The sequence below is a fragment of the Tupaia chinensis genome, unplaced genomic scaffold, assembly GCF_000334495.1.
Source record: "Tupaia chinensis unplaced genomic scaffold, TupChi_1.0 Scaffold000146_1, whole genome shotgun sequence".
Classification (NCBI taxonomy): Eukaryota; Metazoa; Chordata; class Mammalia; order Scandentia; family Tupaiidae; genus Tupaia; species Tupaia belangeri.
The window spans coordinates 13,771,558-13,777,112 of NW_006159616.1; the positions used below are offsets into that span (position 1 = coordinate 13,771,558).

At 40.8% G+C, this 5,555-nt stretch overlaps 1 long non-coding RNA gene across 1 annotated transcript in view; it reads left to right on the plus strand.

The window, feature by feature from the left end:
- LOC102496498 (uncharacterized) overlaps positions 1-5,046 on the plus strand; it is an 8,905-nt gene extending 3,859 nt beyond the window's left edge. Inside the window, exon 3 of the long non-coding RNA XR_334090.1 lies at positions 4,937-5,046. This is a non-coding gene — a long non-coding RNA (uncharacterized LOC102496498). The remainder of the gene's footprint in view (positions 1-4,936) is intronic.
- Positions 5,047-5,555: the final 509 nt, after the last annotated feature.

Here is a 5,555-nt window from a genome sequence, read left to right on the forward strand (position 1 = left end):
GCCTGGGGGTGCTTTTAAGCCACTGCGTCCAGGACGCGAACCGTGGTCGACTACATGGGAGCCCAGTGGCATAGCCATTACGCTAACTGCTGGTTCCTAATAAAATGATTCTTTAAAAAAAAAAAAAATCCCCAGAGGAGAATGGAAAAGGGATTGTAGTGTGACTATTCCCCCTGGAGGGTAATTTCTCACTTTCTGTCTCTCTCTGGCGAGCGCATGTACCCTACAGCAAAAATCTCTCTTAAAAAAATAAATTGGGCTGTCAGGTGGTGTCGTAGTTAAGATCCTGGATTCCTACATGGCCAATCATAGTTCGAGTCCTGGACCTGATAGATTGCTCTCTCACTTTTTCTCTCTCTCTGGTCAAGGTACAAAGAAAGAGAAAGGGAGAAAGAAAGCCACCAGATTTGCGACTTGAACCATTATCAGCCTTGGGGGAATCCACTGCCTTTAACCACCACGCCACCTGCCAGCCCCATTTTTTTTTTTTTTTTGGAGAGGTTTTTTTGCTATAGGGCGTGTGCGCTCGCCAGACAGAGAGAGACATAGAGACAGAAAGCGAGAAATCACCCCCCAGTGGGGATGGTCACGCCGCAATCCCTTCTCCTCCATTCTCCTCTCGGGATCTTGGGCACGTATGCACACGCGCCCGGCGTGAGTTTTAAGCCACCGGGTCCGGGACGTGAACCACGGTTGACTACGTGGGAGTCCAGCAACATAGCCATTACGCTAACTGCTGGTTCCCCCAGCCCCATTTTTTAAATAAAATAAATTCTTGGGACAAGCAATTAGCGTAATGGCTATGTCGCTGAACTTCCCTATAGTCGACCGCAGTTCGAGTCCCAGACCCAGTGGCTTAAACTCACGCCAGGTGCGTATGTGTGCGTGCCCAAGATCCCGAGAGGGGAATGGAGGAGAAGGGATTATGGCGTGACCATTCCCCGTGGGGGGTGATTTCTCACTTTCTATCTCTCTGTCTTTGTCTTTCTGGCGAGTGCACGCGCCCTATCCTGAAAACCTCCAAAAACAAATAAATAAATAAATTTTTCATTAAAAGAAATTTTTTTTAAATGTATAATTTAAAAAATTATGATGAATAATACCATATGCAAAGTTTAAGGTCAAGGAATGAGATGCTTATGATGTATTTACAAAGGACTCATATTCATGTTATATAAGAGAAAAGTAATATATATACATGTTATGTAAGAGAAAAGTAATATGGTGGGAAAATGGTCATATTACTTTCTCTCCTTTCTCTTTTTTTCTTTTTTTTTGCCTGAGAGCACATACACTCAATGGGGACCAAGGGAAAGTAAGACAGTGTCCTCCACGGGGGATGGTCACACCACAGCGCCTTCTCCATTTTTTTCTCCTGTTTGGATTTTGGGTACACTTGCATACATGTTTGGCATGTTTTTCAAGCCACCTGGTCTAGGACTCAAATTTCTCAGTTGGATCCAGCTATCTTAACTAGCCATAACACTCCACCAGCTGGACTCGTTATATATCTAAAGAAGAAATTTATGTCAAGAGGTGTTCATAGGACCAGAAGGTAGAGTGGTGCTAAAATGTAACATTTTATAAGGCAATCCCAAATGGGAAGTTTCCTGGTTCAAGCCTGGAGACCTCATTAAATATGCCAGGCACCTGTGTGCCCGTCATCCAGTTCCAGCTGAGGGCTTGGGGTGGATCGCAGCATCAAAACCCTACTGGGGGTGCTGTCTGTGTCTCCTCTTTCTTACTCTCTCTTGCTCATAAAAAATAAATAAATAAACTTAGAAGGAAAAAAGGTATTCAGCCTCACAGTTCAAGACAATACCAAGAGTGTTCTAAGTCCTGGAGTGTACTTATAAAAATGTTGAAGAATGGGGGGCCGGCAGTTGGCATGGCGGATAGGGATGCTGGGCTCCCACATGGCTGACTATGGTTCAGGCATCAGACCTGGCAGCTTGCTTTCTCATTTTCCTTTTTCCTCTCTCTCTCTCACTCTGTCCCTCTCTGGTCAACTTAAAATAAATAAATAAGTAAACAAACAAACAAATAAAAAAAATAAAGTTCAATAAAATTAAAAAAAAAATGTTGAAGAATGGGACCAGCAGGTGGTATGATGGTTAAGATGCTGGACTCCCACATGGCCAGCACTCTGGTGAGCACATGTGCCCTATAACAAATTTAAAAATTATAATAATAAATAAATAAAATGAAATAATTCTAAATTTTTGAAAGAATTATTTTTTTTAACTTTTTTATTATTATTATTTATTTTCCAGTTTAAATGGGGTGGAGGAGGAGTGAGAAAGCAAGCAACCAGTCCGGGATTCAAACTGTGATTGGCCATGTGGGAGTCCATTGCCTTTAACCACCATACCACCTGTGGGCCCCAATTCTAAAACATTTTAAAAAGAGAAAAAAAGATAAGGAATGCTGTCATGAATCTTTTTTATAAAGTAAAATCACAGGTAATGTCTTTTTTGTTTGTTTGCTTTATTTTTTAGGGAGATTTTTTTGCTATAGGGTGTGTGTGCTCACCAAAGAGATGGAGAAACAGAAAGACAGAAAGTGAGAAATCACCCCCCAAGGAAAATGGTCATGCCACAATCCCTTCTTCTCCATTCTCCTCTCGGGATTTTGGACTTTCATGCACACATACTTGGCATGAGTTATAAACCATCAGGTCTATGGGAATCTAGCAATGTAACCATTATGTCATTTGTTGGTACCTACATCTAATTATTTCTTTTAAAATCTGTATTTTTACCTATCTAAACTTATTTTTACTTTTTTTAAAGAATTTTTTATTTAATTTTACTTTTTTTCTTTGTTTTAATTTGACCACCTAGAGGGAGAATGTGAGAAAGCAAGCTGCCAAGTCTGGGACCCGAACCATACTCGGCCATATGGGAGTCTTAGTGTCTTCACTGTACCACCTTCTTGCCCTCAAAACATATTTTTAATTCCAGAGGGCATGTGGACTCACCAGGGAGCAATAGAGACAGCATCTCCCAAAGGGCTTGGTCATGCTATAATCCCTTCACTCTTTCTCTATTCTGTTGGGATTTGGGCACAGAGACACACATATAGTACATTTTTCAAGCTGCCAAGGCTGAAAGTAGAACCATGTATTAATAGGATATGGCTCCCATAACCACTAGACTACAAAGCCAGCCCTCCACTTTTTTTTTTTCAACTTCGCCAAAGGCTATGTGCACTCAACATAGATAGACAGGGAAAAAGAGAAAGCACTCTCCGTGGGATATGTTTACTCTGCAATCTCTTCTTCATTTCTCCAACCTATTCAAATTTTGGACATGCTCGCACATATGCCCAGCATTTTTCTCAAGCCATTGTAGCCAGGATTCAAACTGCACAGTGCACCGTGTAGAATCCTGCTCTCTTAACTACTAGGCCATGGGGCCAGCCCTTTATTATGTTTATTTTGTCCATGAACACAAGACACAGCACCCCAAAAAAGGCCTTGATGCCATAAAGCACCTTTAGCTTCAGCCAGTCCCAGATAAGAGACACTTATAAGCCTAGTATACTCAGGGATGTTTCCATACATGACATGAATCTATAATTTTCCTATGTGAATTAGTCTCATGGAATGTTGCATTACTGCTGCACTACAGTTTGGCCTTCAAAACTTATCTGAAGTAAGATACACCAACAGCAAAGACTTACGGGGCTGCAGGTGTCATGCTGGTTAAGGGTACTGTACTCCCATGGTTAACTGATTTGAGTCCTGGACCTGGCAGCTTGTTTGTGTGCGCGCTCTCTCTCTCTCTCTCTCTCAGTCTGTTCCTCTCTGTTCAAATGTAAATAAATAAAGTTAAATAAAATAATCCCTTTTAAAAAAGACTTCTAATTAATTTGTAAGGTCAGTTAAAAAGACTGTCAGGGACCAGCAGTTGGTATAATGGCTATGTTGAACTCCTACGTAGTTGACCGTGGTTTGAGTCCCAGACCCAGTGGCTTAAACTCATGCCAGGCGATCCTGAGAGGATAATGGAGGAGAAGGGATTGCGACATGGCCATCCCTCCTGGGGGGTGATTTCTGGCTTTCTGTCTCTCTGTCTCTCTCTGGCGAGCACACGCTCCCTATAACAAAAACCTCTCCAAAAAATAAAATAAAAAAAGAATTGTTTTTTGGGGGGGGCTGGCAGGTGGCATGGTGAAGTGCACTGGACTCCCACATGGCCAACTGTAGTTCTAGTCCCAGACCTGAGAACTTGCTTTCTCTCTCTCTCTCACTCTCTGGCCAAATTTAAATAAATAAATAAATAAATAAAGGTAAATAAAATAATTCTTTTTAAAAATTATTTTAATTTTATTTATTATTTCAAACTTTTTAAAAAGAATTATTTATTTTGGGACCAGCAGGTGGTGTGATGCTTAAGGCAGTGAACACTCCCACATATTCAACCATGGTTCAAGTCCTGGACCTGGTGTCTTCCTTTCTCACTTTCCCTCTCTCTGTGTCTCTCTGGCCAAATTAAAATAAATTAATGAATAAAGTTAATAAATAATTATTTTTTAAAAGAATTATTTGTTTATTTATTGTTGTTATTCTTTTTATTATTTTAATTTTACCAGAAAGAGACAGTGAAAGAGAGGGAAAATGAGAAAGCAAGCCACCAGGTCCAGGATTCGAACCATGATCAACCACGTGGGAATCCAGCCACCATAACCACCATGCCACCTAGAGACCCTAGTAGTTAGAGATTTTTTTTACATGATTGCTCCATTTCACACTTACTACAACCTTACAAAATAGGAAGGGATGAGTGATTTTCTGTATTTTATAAGGATTATAAATAGAGATTCATAGAAGAGAAGTGAAAGATCTGGCACTCAAGAAGGGCCATATCTTTATTATACTGCATTGCTTCCATTTTTCTTGGATATACTATATGTGGGTTTGTTATTCTAATAGAGATTAAAATGGCTTCCAGAGGAAAGACAGAGACAAGCAAATTAAAGCAGAATTTAGAAGAACAGCTGGATAGACTAATGCAGCAGTTACAAGATTTGGAGGAATGCAGGTAAGAGTAAAATTGTATTATTTTTCTGTGAAATGGCCTTTTTCTGCAGCGAAATTATAATCTCTCTAGATGCAGGCCCATATGTGATTTTGATTTCCACTCTAGTGTTCTTCACAGTGCTTTTGTCTGCTACAGAACTAAACTAATCAGCCTTAGGAGTCATAAAGGCTGAGAAGTGAAGGTCTTTCAGTGAATTACTAAGTACATGTGAACTTGGGCGAAATACATCCTTAACCTCTCGTAAATGGAAATAATAGCATCTAATTCATCTTTATTATTTAAAACAGCTGTGCCTAGTATCAGAATGAGAGTGAGAAGTTACTGCTTAGGTCCAGCAGTTAGCGTAATGGCTATGTCGCTGGACTCCCATGTAGTTGACCGCGGTTTGCGTCCCAGACCCGGTGGCTTAAACTCTCGCTGGGCGCATGTGCGTGTGTGCCTAAAATCCCGAGAGGAGAATGGAGGAGAAGGGATTGCGGTGTGGCCATCCCCCTGAGGGGTGATTTCTCG